We start from the raw sequence: 18,303 nt of genomic DNA on the forward strand, positions 1-18,303 counted from the left end.
ATTCCCTTTGGAAAGAAGATAAATGCCTACGTCAGATAGCAATTGATTATTTGTCAATCAAGTGTCTAATTCAGCCTCACACTCAGAGTGGGTCAATAGTAGTTGTGAAATTAAGTATTACACTCCTTCCCCTAACACGTGATCAGAGCTGCGGGTACTGATGGGGGAACTGAAGAATCTGTCCTGTATGCTATGCTGTAAATACTTTGTACATATAGTTTACATACTGTGGATATATACATTATGTATATTTTGAAGACTCCATGGTAGTGTCCTTCACTCATTTGTATTGTTTATTTTTCAGTTTAATTTTTTTCTTGACTCAAATTTGTTAACACACATATGTTCTATCATAGTGACTGTTCTACTTGCAGCTTAATGAGAAACTGTAGTACACAACTCATCTTTCCTGAAAACTTCTTAATTTAGGGTGCATTACTGATTTAGTGGGATATTTCTTTTGTATGCATGTGAATGGTCACAGTTTTAGGATAAATTGTTTGAAGTTTTTTTCTTCTTTGACCGAAATAAGATATCCCATCATTTTTATTTCCAATCTGCCTAATTTTGATTAGCTCCAACAACATAGTCTGGTGTGGTAGTGCAGCATTTCAAACTGGAAATAAAGCAGTGTACTCATAATATATTATAGTGATTTCTCATTAGCTTCAATGTTTTCTTCCCTCCAAGTTTTGTAAAGTTTGTCTAATGTTGTCTAATTGTAGCATGAGGGAAAAATGCAGAAAACAGGAAAACCTTCGGTTTCTCAAAGAAATCTCCGCATCTCTCAAAGTCCTTAGAAGTTGGCTGCGTTTTCTGCTCATCATGATCCAATTAATCCTAAACTCATTCAATGACGTTGAAGTATGGTATCGTTGAGGGATGGACTCTGAATTGGTCAGTCCAGTGTTCTGAGAACACCAGCAGCTTCTTTGCTTGATTTGCAGATTTTCATCTTTTTGTCCATTTAATTTTCTCTATTCTTGAGTTGAGTTGTCTTCTCAAAGTGGAAGGACAGACAGGAACACCTGTGGATTTTTTCAGATCTGAAGCTTTAAGTACTGTTTATCTGATAGTGACAGTTTTGGTGGTCTACCAGGTCTTGCTAGGTGCAAGAGTCTCATTTTCTCGATTTCTTTTAATCTTTTTTTTCAAGTCCAGTATTTGAACGTATGATACTGAAGGAGCAAATGTGACTTTAAAAGAGTGAGTGCTGAATGGGTTGATTGTAATTGCCTCCTTTACTTCTGAGGAAAGTGACTACTTAAACGTACCAAGCGCCTAAATCTGAACACCGCCTTCGAATCGAATTCAAGACACAAAATCGTTCTTTTTATGAATAAGCCTATATATGCATTACGCCTAATGTAAGAGGTCTTGGGGTTTGTGTGTTTGATGTTTAAAATAAAAAACCTCCTTGGAAAGAAAAAAAAAACCTGCAGCTGCAGCACCTCTGCTAGAGCTGAGAAAAGAACACGGCTTTAGTGCGGCCTGCCGATTTACTCACATCCTGAAAAGACGTGACGAGACATCAAACTGTCAAGCTTTGTCGCTTCTGCCATCATCCTCCTTTCTTTCTCTCCACCATCTCTCTCTCTCTCTCTCTCTCTCCACCATCTCTCTCTCTCTCTCCACCTTCTCTCTCTCTCTCTCTCCACCATCTCTCTCTCTCTCTCTCTCCACCATCTCTCTCTCTCTCTCCCCACCATCTCTCTCTCTCTCTCTCTCTCCCCACCATCTCTCTCTCTCTCTCTCTCTCTCTCTCCCCACCCCCTCTCTCTCTCTCTCTCTCTCTCTCTCTCTCTCTCTCTCTCTCTCTCTCTCTCTCTCCACCATCTCTCTCTCTCTCCACCATCTCTCTCTCTCTCCACCATCTCTCTCTCTCTCTCTGAGGTGACAGGCTTGTAAAGTCAGAGAGCAGAGTTTTCCGGCAGCTGCATTACCCACAATCCTTCAGGGTGAACCCAGCGTACTTTGCTGCAGCAGCTGTGTTACCCAAGTTCTCTTAGACTGCACTCTCTCTCAAACACACACACTCAAATTATGGTTCATGTCCACATGACACACTTGCTCATATTCAGCCTTATTGTGCCACAGTTGCCAGATAGCTACGTTTAATGTACAGAGACAGGGGTGGTCTTTGTATTAGAAGCAAATTCTCCAGACATGGAAAAGTCACATAACTTCTGTGTTACTTTGTACCAATTTCTCACTATATTATCAGTTAAGTTTTCTTGTTTCCAGCATTTCTTTAAAACAAGCAAGAAAAAATATCTGCCAACCAAGTGAGATCATTTCACTTAACAACATTAAGCAAAAAAGTAAAAAAAAAGAATCTTCATTTAATACAACAACCATCAAAAGGAAAGATATTAGATGTACTGACGATATTTAAAATGTCATTTTTCTGTTGAAATGTAGGCTGCACCACTCAGAAGACCACTAACTTAAAAAATGTTCATCCAGGGGGCCTCATTCCTGTCTTTTGCCTTGGCCCCACAATCACTAAATCTGCCCCTGTACAGAGATAATCATACATAATTAGATCATAAAAGATGCACATTAGGCAGGTCCAGCACCAGAAATAGATATTAAGTGGGGCATCTGAAAACAACTGAGGGTAACAAATAAGCCTCACATTCAGGAGAGAATCAACAGGACAGCAACATTTCCAGCAAATCATCAAAAGTCTATCCTTTTAGGAAATCTGTCTGTTGATTTATGTTCCCACCACATACAACACATGCAGCCTAAAATGTGCGTGGTGTAGCCTTTCAAACCTGAAGCATGCAGCACATTTAGTTTCACTTTGATTGGTTTTTGCCTTTTTTCATAAACCACAACAATAATATGTAAGCTTTAAATATTACAAACTGGACACTAAAGGTTTTGTAGATGTTGTATTTTAGTATTTTGGATATTTTAGTATTAATGCTATAAATTTTAAGTGCTTATATTATTACTAGTTCTATTAGAATATGTAATGAACAGGGTGAAGTAGGATGCATGTGTGCAGGAGCTTTATCAGGGAGGAACTGAAGCACATGAATCATAGCACTCCACTGTCAGGTAGACATACCTCATACTAGGCATAAACATATTGGTACAAGGGATAATATTAAACCAAAACAAAGAACAGAAGAACATAGGAAACAAACAAGGAAGAACACAATACAAGGCTTCACAAAGTAAGTCTGATAAGGACCAGTATAAATACTAAGGCAAACAGGGTTGGAATGAGGACCAGGGGCTGTTTGTACCAGCTGGATGTAAGTGTTTACTAAATTCAAGGTACTAAATTAAAAGTACTGGGTAGCTCCACACACACTAGTTTTTGCAATGTGCTCAGTAGCTATTATATACATACATGTCCCCCGGTGGGAAGCACATAGATGACGCAAAAAAAAACAAAAAAAAAAAAAACATTGCACGAGAATAAATGGCTAATGCTATTTTTAATTGATAAGTAATAATTAGTGTGCTGAATGTGCAGCTCCAACACATGACGCTGGTTTAATCTTTATTTCTGAACATAAAACTAACACCTAACCCTCACAGCTCCAGTCCAGTAAGCCCATGCTGAAAGCGATATTTAAAAGCTGAACATTCAGGTGTTGTAAAGGAATAAACAAACAAACCAAAAAAAAAACAAATAAACAATCTATGTATTCAATTTCATTCTGGGTGCTGAAAGTGACAAGACCCCAATGATATCATGCAAAATGATTGTCCTTTTTTTTGAAAAATACATACATCCACGCATCAAGCACTTTCTCTCTCATTCTTAAACTAACTTCAGGCAAATGAGTTCAGCGGCGACCAAACAGATTGTTGATATATGGCACAGTAACCATTTATGTCACACCCACACCCATACACAGAGATTCAACACTTCAGTGCACACCAAGTGGGAGACATAATGGTTAATTAAATGTTAATATGTTAAGATTATTTTTGAATTTCAAAAAAACCATTACGCTGCTTTGGGGCTCACAACTAGCCTTTAACTGTGCAAAGGCCTTCCCTCTTTAAACCTCAACCTGCGTGTGCTTGCGCGCCCAAAGCGGTCAGCTGTTTTTGGCTCACTAATGAAAATATGGCACTCTTAAACAGGGCAGTGCTAATGCAAACACCCCTCTAAAACAAGCAGACAGGGTCTTTACTATGCTTAAATTATAATAAAGTTCTGAATGTATTATTATTATTTTTAACAGTTATAATCCTGAAATCAGGTGGTGCTGCAGCCCCCTCAGCACCCCCACTTCCTATGTCCCTGACCACTGCCCTCACAGCAACAATCTAGATATAACCATCCTCTACATCGTACACCAATCAGAAGAAAGGCAAGAGTTTCATCACTGGCTGCCTGTGAAGCAAGGACACGTCAGCTCTTGAGCTCCTCGCTGGACTTTTACATAAGGAATTACTGTGGCATTTACAGACTGTGGAGTGACTTTTAAGCTCCAGTAATTGGATCACACTGAGACATTAGATGGTGGGAGGTCACATGGCTACTCATCCACACAGAAGGAATGCTGAGGAACAATAAAGAAGGGATGCTGTAGGCGAGAAGGATATCACTGGTGCCAGAGGCTTGCTTGCTATATGGTCAACTGCTATCTTTGAAGGACTTTTATGTAACAGCATATGCTTTCCAGACAATATTACCATTTACCTGCACGCACTCAATCTGTCACTCTCTTAGACAGAACAGAGCATTTACATTATTAGAAGGCATTTCAAAGAATGGAAAGAATGGTTCTTGCTCACACTAAGAACAGGCCTTGCCAGGGTCGTCCAAAGAAGTTGAGTACATGTGTTCAGTGTCATATCCAGAGGTTGGCTGCCAGCATTGCTGCAGAGGTTGAAGAGGAGGGAGGTCAGCCTGTCAGTGCTCAGACCATACACCACACAAATCATCAACTCTGTCTGCATAGCCATCATCCCAGAAGGAAGCCTCTCCTGAAGCTGACGCACAAGAAAGAAGGGCATCCTCAAGCGTAAGGAGGAGGAGCGCAAGGTGTCTAATATCCAACAGCTCATGTGATGTCATCATGGAGGAGCGGAAGACGATTCCAGTAGCAACCTCTGATGACTTCCATGCCCAAGAGGGTTAAGGCAGTGCAAGATAATAATGGTGATCACACAAAATGTTGACACTTTGAGCACAATTTGGACATGTTCACTGTGAGGTGGACTCACTTGTGTTGCCAGCTATTTAGACATTAAAGGCTGTGTGTTGAGTTATTTTCAGAGGATAGTAAATCTATACTGCTATACAAGCTGTACACTGACTACTTTAAGTTATATCCAAGTTTTCTTTCTATAGTGTTGTCACATGAAAAAAATAAAATATTTGCAGAAATGTGAGGGGTTAGATACTGTACATAGATAGATCAACAGACGGACAAACAGACAGACAGACAAGAATTAAAACAGAATTGGTATTGGCATATTGTCTTTCACTGTGTATGTTTGAATCCATCAAGGCAAATTTGAAACTTGGCAAGACAACAAAGCATACTATACTGTACTGTACTTTCTGTCTATATTTCTCAGTGTCTTTTGGCTGAGAGAGAGAGTGCTAGTACCCAGGGTTTTTCCCTGCTGTTAAGATCAGTAGTTGTCTTCTCCTTATTTGGCTTTCAGAATTCTCTAACACTATGGTTGGACCACTGTCAGCTAACTCCCTACAGTACAGAGAAAGCAGCCCAGATTCTCACTGCTCCCCCATCCTCACACACAGAACACACTGCCTAAGGCATGAAGAAAGGAGTCCAGAGTCTCCTACTTTCGTGTACATGCACACACATGCAGAACTCAGTGCCTAAGGCGTGGAGCAAGCAGTCCAAAATCAGTTTCTCAAACACACATGTTCCACAGCATACTGCATGCTGCAGCCTAGATCCTCATTACTTCACGAAGATGATGTACATCATGTGTCAATGCAAACCTCTACAAATGATACCTTGAATCAAGAGTAACTTAAGCATATGTATTGTTATTACTGCATTGCATATGTATTATTTTGTGATGTAGCTTTTAGAGGCAATAAACTTTTCAGATGTCTGGTCTACTTTCACCACCACTGCAAGCAGTTCTGACCTGCTAAGTTTCTTTAGAATAGTGCATTAAAAAAGGAGAGGAAAAAGTGGAAATTCCCTTTAAAGACCATCGTGCTATGTTTTAAGGTCTCACACTGCATCCACACAGCTAACTCTGTTAACTAAGTGGGTTAGAGTAGGGAAAACCTTAACTTCTGGCATTTAAGGCCTGAGGTTAAAGCCCCCCGCTTCAGACTCTAACTGGAGAGCTTTGATATTGCACTGTATTTTCATCATACTTCATTCAGTGATGGAACACAATGGAATGAATATTCAAAATTCTATTTATAAAAAAAATCATTATACATACATTATACATAGACTCAATGGCCATTTTATTAGAAGCACCTTCCATATAGATCTGCTTTGTTGGTTCAGTTAGGGCCATCCTTTATCAGATGTTAGGTGGTTGAAAGATGCACTTAATCCCAGACCACAGATTTTGTCTGACCTCAGTACTAAATAACTCAATTTTTTGACACTATTTCATCAGAAGCATTGAAATACATGTTATTCCAAAGTTAATAAGTCCAGCTGTCGCATTGAATGCACTTACTATTTGATGAAACAAGAAAGAAGTACTAATTGCTTCTCAAGCTTCTATTTGCAAGGCTAATTTGTATTTAAGTAGCTCTATTTGATTAAAATAAATAGAACTATAAAAACTATGTACACATGTAAGTAGATTTGATATTACAGTCTGCATGACACACAGCTACTGCTGTAATACTGATTTGTTCCCAGATTTTGTTGGCATTTTGATGACAGGAAAACTATATATGTACAGTGAATTATCAGATTTAGATCAAGGCTGGCTACATATTTCATGCATTTCGATCAATACCATTCAGGCAAATGCAGTTAGCAGCCAGAAAAAAAGTGACAAACAACTGTGACAGGTCCTGTAGAATGCTTCTCTGGATTTAAGGCTTCCTTTAATCAGATTTCTCCAGAAATGGGAGAAATATATTATATTATTTGCTCCTGCAAGCGATAAAAGATAGCGATCCTGCTGTCTCTTGCTCAAATCTTTATCCAGGGAGGGACAAAAATATGCAAATAAATAAGGTTGCACTCCTAGGCAAAACATGGCACACTTTTTATGCCATACCCTATCAACTTCTATAATTAGTTTAGTCATTAAGCCAGGGTACATTTTGATGGGAGATAGCTAACAGACTACTGTTTTTTGCGAGAAATAATTGAAAATATGGCAGGGGTGGGACATCTAATTTATTAATCCCCTGTCCAATTGTTTTGTGGAATATAGCCATGGGCAGAATGCATTCATAGAAGAGCTGCTTAAGTATGTTCCCAACTTTTTTTGTGTGTGTGTCTATTTTTGGGGGGTATAGTTTATGCCAGATGGCTGCAGCATAAACTAGAGTTTCATGGGAACGTTAGCGAAACTCAAACATTTTGGATACTTCTAGGTCAAGCAAAAAAGACCTTCACAGGTACACTGTAAAAAATAAGACGTCTGCTCAACTTGATACAGTAACTAATTACATGGTTTTTCTCTAGTTGACTCAACTTGAGGACACCACAGTTCACCCAACTCAAACTACTTAGCTGAGTCAAAATTCTCCCAGCTACTGTTTCAAGGTCTGTATCACAGTTAGATCATCAAAGCTGAATTTGTGCTTTTTACTCATTTTCCCCACTAGCTGGGACTCATATCATACAGTCCTATCTGGCATATTTCCCTCTCGTGCTTTCTGATATTGACAGCTAAGGTATTGCTGGGATTCAAACTCACAATCTCCTCATGTTGTGATGAATTATTGGACAGTTGCAACACATGCGACTTTGCCATGCTTTAAAGTCAAAACAGCAAATATTTTCTCCAGTGTATTAAACATTTGTAGACACAAAATCTCAGTTGTATTATGAGTGCTGCAGTGGACTAAGCCATCACCCCAACAGGAGGTTGTGAGTTTGAGCCCCAGCAATGCCATAGCCATTCATAACTGTATACCCAAGAGGAAAAATGTCTAGCAGGCTTGTGTGATGAGAGTCCTGGCTTGTGGGGAAGTTGAAATCAGTTACTATACAATTTTAAGTTGAGCTGACATCTCATTTTTAACAGTGAAGAGCTACAAATATTCATCCGTATTCAGTATTTATATGGTGTACGATAACTTGGGAGAAGAAGCCCCAAGAGTACTATGCCCCCTCCTGCCCCTTTATTTTCTCTCTTTGATGAAACAATGGGGCAAAACCCAATGTCTGCTTATACACTGAATGGCTATGGTCTAATAATGACAATGCATCTGGATGATGACAGTCTTGGGATTTAGTTTTAAAAAATCTATGCATTTATACAGTTATACAAGAAAGGCTGTTAAAATATATGATCTAAATACATGTGGGAAGATTTTGGAGATTTTATATTATTGTTACTTTTAAAGTGAAAAAGCTAGAACTTTAAGGTACGAAGTGTCCCTCCCCTCATGGAACAAAAGGCCCCCTTTTAGCATAGTTACATTTTATCAGATTTTTATAAAGAGACTAGATTTAGTCATCGGTGGGTAGAAATAGTAGCTGTCTTGCTGGAGATGAATGTATTATATGCAGTTCAGCAGAGTTACTTTTACACCTAATCAGTCCACAGTAAGCATTTTTAAATACTGTATGCTGCTGCTTTGTTTAAACTGTTATTATTAATTAATAATAATTGCAATTTTTGCAATGATAATATAATTAAGTGTGATTACATGATGCCTACATCTAACATAATTATAATAACCATTTCAATCATTAACAAAGCTGACATTTTATCACAAAATGAAGTGGATTCATTAAAACAAATTGAGAGTATTTTTGGAGTATTTTTATTCATTTATAAATATATTTTTAGTGTTACACTTTGATAAATAACATTTTTTATGCCAGGATTATAAATGATTTGACAAATTACATTACATTCACTAAAACATTTTAACAAATTGTTACAAGATCCACCAAGGGGCTTCTTGCATCAGGTAGGTTTGAGAATGATATATACAACTTATGCCCAGGTAGGGGAAATAAACTTGAACATCTTACAGCTTTGATTTTTTATAGAAGAGAAAAGAAAACACTAAAGCATGGCATCCTGCTCCACTCTGAGATCAGGATGTCCCTTTTTCAATGTTTCTTTTTCAGTTCTAGTTTATTCCCTCTGTGTAGGTTTACACATCATCCTGTATACACTAAACCCATTTACTGTAAACCCTAGCTTTACAGTAAATGGACATTGATACTCATTAACCAACTGTTCTTCAGAAGAAATGTCTTTGTAAAACCAACTTACACAGTTTTCAAATATTCTGACAAATGTTTTCTTATTCAGGATTCGTTCTTAGGTAAGAAGAGAATCTATACACACTCAAGAGAACAAAGGTGTGAACAATTCTGTGCTTTAAGAAAACATCATGAATCTGATGCAGACTTTCTTAAAATCAACCAAGCAGTCTCAATAACATAACTATATAACTATAAACTATAAAATATTAGTGAATAAGGACCCATTAAATTAAGTGAGGTTCATTCCTCTATTTCCTCCCTACTTGTTTACGCATTTGTATTACATTAATATTCATTTAAAATGTGGAATGCTGATTATAAAGTTGCTTATGTGAAAATAAAGGTATATAATGAAAAGGCTTTGTGTCCAGCAAAATACACACTCCCCTCTCTTTCTCACACCAGCCCACCCACACATGCACACCCACACTTCCCACCATCTAATTCACCAATACAAAAAGAAGAAAAAGAAAAGAAAAGAAGAAAAAAACACTAAGAAGCTTATATACTTCATACTTCAAAGAGTTTAACTTCTGCCACAGTAAAAGGAAGAGAACTCTCTTATTGCAAATGTCTCTGGCCCTTTGTGGATTTCACGTTTTCAGCAATTTCAGCATTTTTCAGCACCATAAAATGTCATATCCCCAGCGAAGTCCACATACACCCCTAATTAGTAAAATCTTTTGCCTCAGGCACTTGTAAACAAATCAGATCCAGTGTAATATTTACCCCACTGAATTTCAATTAATGTTGGATAAAATGCACACTCATATTGCTGCTTTGTGGAGGCAAAAACATGAAGATACATGTTCATATGTGTTTTATATCAAAACTAATGTACAATAAACACAGAATATACTTCATAAAAAAATATGTTTAATTACCCATCCTCAATGTCAGCGTCCATTACAGATATGAAACCTTTCATTGCTTTATAAATCTGTACTACTTCACAAAGTTTGAGGCAGCATAGTTATTAATTGATGTTATTTTGAACTCTTATATATGAAAGACTTCGCTCACATTCATTCACAAGGGCAATTAAATTTCTCTTTCACATGTTGCTTTACGTTTTCTCAGACGGAATCACAGACTAATTACATCAATGCTTGCTAAGGGAGCAAGAAGAGAACGCTGAATGTACGCATTTTCTTTCATGCAATCTGATTAACTATGACCTTGCTAAGACAATTAAACGTAGCTAGTGCACATGGCTAAAGAGAAGTGAAATAGACATTTATAAAAATACTTCAAGTTATCAAGTTAACCAGTTGAACTCTATCATTATTCTTCAGTTATTAAACTTAATACTTACCATTCAGGAACTACTTTACATTGTTCCGGTAACTATAATACTATATATAAAACTATAAAGAGCAACAGGCATTTTCAAACTAGATCAACAGCTGCAAAATGACAATATGAGGTTTCTTCGCTATGCCAAGGGCATAGCTTCAGCAGGGCTCATGCAAAAGCATTTAGCTGGTGATTGTCATCTGAATTCTAATAATGTTTCTGATCTTTCTAACTGCCCCTACCAAGCTATAACCTCCCAGAACATGAAATTCATCTAAACCTACTTAACTTCACTCAACCTTTAGAGACATACACATCCTTAAAAATGAAGGTGCCAAAAAGAGTTATTTGGGGTGATGCCATAGAAGATCCATTTTTGCAAACAAGATGCAGAAGTGGGAAGAACATTTCTCCATGTAAAATAAAATCCACATCATTTAAACGTGCTAGGCCAATTACAGGTTTTCCTAGAACCAATTAGTGCACACTGATGTGACTTTTTGATGCAGTGCATTTCAGCACCAACATACAAAGATCATAAGCATGCTCCACTTAGCTGAGGTGTGCTGAGCTACTTGCCTAGCTAGCAAATGTAATACTTGACGATGAAAACCAAGAAAACACTTTTACTTTGTGCTGTAAAAGGTAGGCCTGCGGTAAATTGCACTTCACCCATTGTGGTATGCTGTCATTAGATGGCTACCTTTGATTATAGTAAATGGGAGGCTAATGGATGGGCAATAATGTTGGCTGTTGATGGTTGTCATCCTATCTATAACAAAGTCTCTGAACCTTAATGCATGGTAGCTGCCCCCAACCCAATTTATAACCAATCCCCTTTCCCCAACAACATTAAACTCTGGCTACACTACTGGCCTATATCTATAAATATTTAGCTTCTCACTGAACATGTAAAGACACATGCATCCTTAAAAATAAAGATGCCAAGAAGGTTTTGATAAAGGGCCTTTCAAAGTGAAGCATTTTTATAAATGAGAGGTGCACGTGGGAAGCACATATCTAACATCCACATCAGGTAAAAAGGTTCTACAGTGATTAAAGATTTTTCCTAGAACCCTACGTCAAAGTCAAGAACCATTTAGAAGTGTGCAGTGACTCGAGTTTGATGCCGTGCATATAACAAATCGCAAGTGGTTCATTCACCAAGCTGTGCATGTTTCAGCACCATGGACAGCACTTTCATTCCACTGCTGTGCTTTGTGGCATATAGAAAAGAGCACGCCAGGGGAGATGGAGACAAGGACAAAAAAGTGAGGGGAAAAAAAATAAATAAATCACAAAAACAAAAAATAGAAAAAAAGCTATTTCATGGCTTGCAAATGTTTCCAAAGGTCTCAAGGCCATTGCTTAAAAAGGGTGAAGCACTAGAAATAGAGCGTCGGAGATGTCAGTTCATTTCAGAAAGAGCTTCATGCGTTCAGTATTTGTTATAGTCTTGTGTGACTTGTACCATGGTGAAAATAAATGCATACCAGAGAACTATTCTGAGGATGTATCTGTGTTTCTCTCGGGCATTACGGATAAATAACACCTTGTAGCACTTCCATCAAGCATCAGTACGCCTTATACTGCGTCTGAAAAGACTGAAAACAGCATGAAGATAATATCCAATGCTAGCTCCTTACCTGAGCCCATTTAGCCACAAAGCTATATTCTTTATGGGGGCATTTTCTTTTTGGATGGAGCTGTACATCAAAACTATGTCATGATTGGTGGTTATGCTACAGCTCCACACCTATCCTTGAGCACCTGCATTTGTAAGCAAGCGCCATTTAAAAGCATAACAACTGACTCAGTGTGTCCAGCGCTAGACAGATAGGCCCATGAAGACGTTTATGATACACCCAAGCAAGAGCTGCAAGCTGGAAATGTCAGAAATAGGTCAAAGCCCATTGTAAAAAATCTTGATGGATAGTGAATGGGCCCTTATGGGGCAAAATGTCCTTCCTCACCACAAAAGGAGTGAATTGATTTGTTTTCTTTTTGAACGAGCTACTTCACCACTTTATCATCAGAATGCTGGCCTGTCATGGCCTACCGCAGAGCTATTGAGCTCAAGACCTTGAGAGCGGAACTGGTTGAAGGTATACTGTTATAGTCAAAATATGACTTGCATCGCCTAGTTTAACTGGTGGCTGCAGGAATGTTGATGTGAGGTGGCTCTTTTTGCCCCTATTTTACAGACACTGTGACAAAAATGCATAATTTCTAACCACAATATCGTAAAAAAACTGCATAATGAAAGCAGTAAACAATAAGGGCCAATCAGTCATTTTTTTTCATCTTTGAAGGGGCCATATCATGGAAGGCTGACTTGTCCTTCCCTTTTAAAATGAACCATTCTTTCAATCTCCAGTCCATATAATCCATCTACAGAAATAAGGCCCCCAAAACAGTGTTTTGAATTCATTGCATTTGCAACTAAAACTAGTACATTTATTGTTTGTTTATTCAGATTACAGTAGTTTAGCTCTACTCATTCTTATTCAAATATACCGTAAGGTATGTTTTAGCCTTTCTTGCTTTTTAAAGGGCAGCCAATCAGAATAGAGCTCATTTACATCCATCAATCTTTAAGGCACAGTAACAAAACCAGCTTGTTTACAACTAAAGGATAAGATGCTAGAAAATGGCCATTTAAAAGTTAATTATGACATTTTTGCTACATAAACCTACAATGTTATTAGTAGTTCAGGTTCACTAAAGACCTGCTGGGGCAGAAGCACAGTGGAAAACTTGCCTCCTCACAGGAAGAAATTGACCAACACCTCACGCAAATCTACAGCGACCCTGGAAGAGAGCCAGAAGTGCAGTTCGACTTGACGGAGCTGCAGCTGAAGGAAGTCAGAGAGGTCGTCCACAAAGCAAGGGCGAGATCTGCTACAGGACCAAGTGGCACTTCATAAAAAAGTGTACAAGAACTATCCCAAACTCCTACTGTGTCTGTGGAAAATCCTGCGAATCTTCTGGAGAAAGGGGAAGATCCCATAACAGTGGCGAGTGGTTGAAGGGGTGTGGATCCCAAAGGAGGAAAACTCCACCCAGCTTGACCAGTTCCTCATCATCTCCCTACTGTGTGTTGACGCAAAGATCTCCTTCAGTGTCATTTCCAAGAGGCTGTGCACCTACCTCACAAAGAACACCTATATTGACGCATCAGTCCAGAAGGGCGGCATTTCAGGAATGCCAGGCTGTGTGGAGCATACTGGTGTGGTGACGCAGCTAATTCAGGAGGCCAGAGAGAACAAAGGCAACCTGTCAGTGTTATGGCTTCACCTAGCAAATGTGTTGGGCTCCATTCCACACAAGTTAGTCCAGCTCACTCTGATAAAAGATCATGTCCCTAGTAGGTGTAGAGACCTCATCGCTGATTACTACAACAACTTCAGGATGAGGGTCTCTTCTGGAGCAACTACATCTAGTTGGCACAAGGTGGAGATCTCTGTGACACTGTTCTCCCTAGTCATGAACATGCTCACCAAGTCCGCTGAGCCAGAGTGCAGAGGGCCCTGAATGAATTCCAGACAACGGCACCCACCCACCATCAGGGCGTTCATGGATGATGACAGAGTCATGACAGAATCAGTCCCAGACTGCCGGTGGATTCTGAAGGGACCCGAGAAGCTGAGGAAGTGGGCCTGGATGCATTTCAAACCTGCCAAATCAAGATCCATGGTGCTGAGGAAAGGAGGAAAGGAAAGGTGCAGGAAAAGTTCTGGTTTTACATGGCATGCACAGCCATTCCAACGATCACAGAGAAGCCGGTCAAGAGTTTGCGCAAGGTTTATGACAGCTCTCTGAAAGACTCAACATCTATCCAGTCAACCTACGCTGAGTTGGATCAGTCTTGGAATCCAAGTGAGGACAGGCAGGAAGTGTAGGGTGGAGGAAGCTGTCCAAGAGGCTGAGGCAAGGCTGCATCACAGGAGCCTTGGGAGTGGTCACAAGAGGCTGAGCCAGGTTAGGATCCTTTCCAACTCCCCAAAGGAACACCAGAGGGAAGGAGAGGCAGCACCTTGTTCAAGAGGAGGTGAGAGCAGCTGTGGAGGAGGCAAGATCATGCAAGGCAGTAGGAATGAGGCATCAGGGGGCTTAGACAAGATGGGTGAATGCGGTTGAGAGGAAAGAGACCTGGACTGGGATCTGGAAAGCTGAGCCTCACCGCATTATGTTCCTCATCCAGGCAGTGTATGATGTGCTTCCAAGCCCATCTAACCCGCACACATGGGGCATAGTAGAAACACCGGCATGTCCATTGTGTTCCAAGAGAGGTTACCAAGTGCACATCCTCAGCTGCTGCACTACGGCACTTGGAGAAGGACGATACCGGTGGAGGCATGAGCAAGTCCTTAAGACCATCGCTGAAGCCATCAGCACTGGACTTCTGCAGGCAAAGCAGTTTCGTCCCTCCAAGAAAATCACCACCTGGAGAGCAAGCAGCCCCGGGCAAAAGATCACTGGCAGACATCCTGACCACTGCTAGAGACTGGCAGCTGTTGGTGGACCTCGAACGGCAGCTGAAGTTCCCTAGCCACATTGCACTCACCACCCTCCGACCAGACACTGTCCTCGTGTCTGAGTCGACCAAGCAAGCTGCGCTGCTGGAGTTGTGTCCATATGCATCAGCAGACGTATTTACACAGCATAGACCTCAGAAGAATAAAACACATATACAAGACAAATGTAAGATGTAGACCTTTGAAGTGAAGCAGGACAATGTTATGATGCATATCATTTCACTCAGTAACACAATCATTAGAAGTTGCTTATCCCTCACTGCATTTAGACTTTTTAGGTTTGCAGTTTTACTGCTGCATTGCGCAAGTTTCAAAATACAGTTGCTGGTGAAAATGATAAAGTCATGGGTTTTGTGTTTTTCCTGTGTCCACCAAAACTGTTTGATTGCAGGCAGTAAAAAATGAATCACCTTCTGAGTGTACAGCAGTATGCAAAGGTCTGGACAGCCCCACTCAAATTACATGCTATGTTGCTGTTATTTAGGTGAAAATAAAAGAACACACAGATATGACATTTTCTGCAGACTTCAATCCACAATTATTGTTTGATTTTAACATACTGGGGGGAAAAAACTGCCACATTTTACATTTACCAGTATGTTACACTCCAAAAATAAACAATAACTGTGCATAAAAGTGTGCAAAACTGTGTTTTATGTAGATGGGCACCTATTAATATATCAACAAAATATACAGCTAGAGACCCCACCCTGAAAAAAATAAAATAAACACAACCACATTTCCAAAAAAATGGAGATGCTGCACAAAATGTAAATAAAACAAATGCAGTAATGTAAAAGTAATTTAAACCATATATTTCATTTCAAAAAGTACAAAGACAACCTATCAAATGTTGAAACTGAGAAATTTTATTGTTTTTTTGAAAAACCTGGTGGTTGACTGGCAACAAGTCAATAACATGATTGGGTATAGAAAATCATCCCAGAGAGGCTGAGCCTTTCAGAAGATGAGGAGGGGTTCACCACTCTGTGAAAGACTACACAATCAAATACTGCAACAATTCAAGAATAACAACTTTTCTCAACATAAAACAAAGAAACTTTTGCTTTGCTTTTCATCATCTACAGTACATAATAACAACTGATTCAGAGCATCTGGAGAAATCTCTATGCAAAGGACAAGGCCAAAAATCATTACTTGCTCGCTGTTTTCACCACTGGCACACCACTGGCATAACATTTGGTACATTATTACATGAGAAATGACAAATGAGCCCCCAAATTGTGGAGCAGCTGAAATCCTATATCAAACAAGAAAGGGAAAACATTTCACTTTGAAGTCTACAGCAATTGGTCTCCTCAGTTCCCAAATACTTGGTGTTATTAAATGAAGAGGAGAAGAAATACAGTGGTAAACATGCCCTCGTCCCAACGTTTTTGGAATGTGTTGTTGGCATTAAATTCTAAATGGGCATATACACTATATTTCCAAAAGTATTCACTCACCCATCCAAATCACTGAATTCAGCTGTTCCAAATAACTTCCATGGCCACAGGTGTATAAAATATACAATACATACATACAAACCCAATTCCAATGAAGTTGGGACATTGTGTAAAACATAAATAAAAACAGAATACGATAATTTGCAAATCCTTTTCAATCTCTTCAGTTGAATACACTACAAAGGCAAGATATTTCATGTTCAAACGGATAAACTTTATTGTTTTTTGCAAATATTCACTCATTTTGAATTCGATGCCTGCAACACGTTCCAAAGAAGTTGGGACAGGGGCATGTTTACAACTGTGTTACATCACCTTTCCTTTTAACAACACTCAATAAGTGTTTGGGAAGTGAGGACAGCAATTGTTGAAGCTTTGTGGGTGGAATTCTTTCCCATTCTTGCTTGATGTACAACTTCAGGTGTTCAACAGTCCGGGGTGCCTGTTGTCATATTTTGCGCTTCATAATGCGCCACACATTTTCAATGGGAGACAGGTCTGGACTGCAGGCAGGCCAGTCTAGTACCCACACTCTTTTACTATGAAGCCACGCTATCGTAACACGTGCAGAATGTGGCTTGGCATTGTCTTGCCGAAATAAACAGGGACGTCCCTGAAAATACGTTGCTTAGATGGCAGCATATGTTGCACCAAAACACAAATGTTGTGTAAAAAAAATAAAAACAGAATACGATGATTTGCAAATCCTTTTCAACCTATATCCAATTGAATACCCTACAAAGACAAGATATTTAATGTTCAAATGGATAAACTTTGTTTTTTGCAAATATTCACTCATTTTGAATTTGATGCCTGCGACACGTTCCAAAGAAGTTGGGACAGTGGCAACAAAAGACTGAGAAAGTTGAGGAATTCTCAAAAAAACACCTGTTTGGAACATTCCACAGGTGAACAGGTTAATTGGAAACAGGTGAGTGTCATGACTGGGTATAAAGGGAGCATCCCTGAAAGGCTCAGTCATTCACAAGCAAGGATGGGTGAGGTTCACCACTTTGTGAACAACTGCATGAGTTTAGGGATTTCATCATCTACAGTCTATAATATATTCAAAAGATTCAGAGAATCTGGAGAAATCTCTGCAAGTAAGCAACAAGGCAGAAAACCAACATTGAATGCCCGTGACCGTGAACTTCGATCCCTCAGGCAGCACTGCATTAAAAACCGACATCATTCTGTAATGGATATTACCACATGGGCTCAGGAACACTTCAGAAAACCATCATGTCAGTGAACACAGTTCGTCGCTCCATCTACAAGTGCAAGTTAAAACTCTGCCATGCAAAGCTAAAGCCATATATCAACAACACCCAGAAACACCACCGGCTTCTCTGGGCCCGAGCTCATCTGAGATGGACTGACGCAAAGTGGAAAAGTGTCCTGTGGTCTGACGAGTCCACATTTCAAATTGTTTCTGGAAATCATGGATGTTGTGTTCTCCGGGCCAAAGAGGAAAAGGACTGTCCGGATTGTTATCAGCGCCAAGTTCAAAAGCCAGCATCTCTGATGGTCTGGGGGTGTGTTAGTGACCATGGCATGGGTAACTTGCACATCTGTGAGGGCTCCATTAATGCTGAAAGGTACATACAGGTA

At 39.5% G+C, this 18,303-nt stretch overlaps 1 pseudogene; it reads left to right on the forward strand.

The window, feature by feature from the left end:
* Positions 1-11,875: 11,875 nt before the first annotated feature.
* On the forward strand, positions 11,876-15,403 carry LOC108428533 (annotated as a pseudogene).
* The last annotated feature ends 2,900 nt before the right edge of the window (positions 15,404-18,303 follow it).

This window comes from Pygocentrus nattereri, chromosome 2 (assembly GCF_015220715.1).
Source record: "Pygocentrus nattereri isolate fPygNat1 chromosome 2, fPygNat1.pri, whole genome shotgun sequence".
NCBI classification, from domain to species: Eukaryota; Metazoa; Chordata; class Actinopteri; order Characiformes; family Serrasalmidae; genus Pygocentrus; species Pygocentrus nattereri.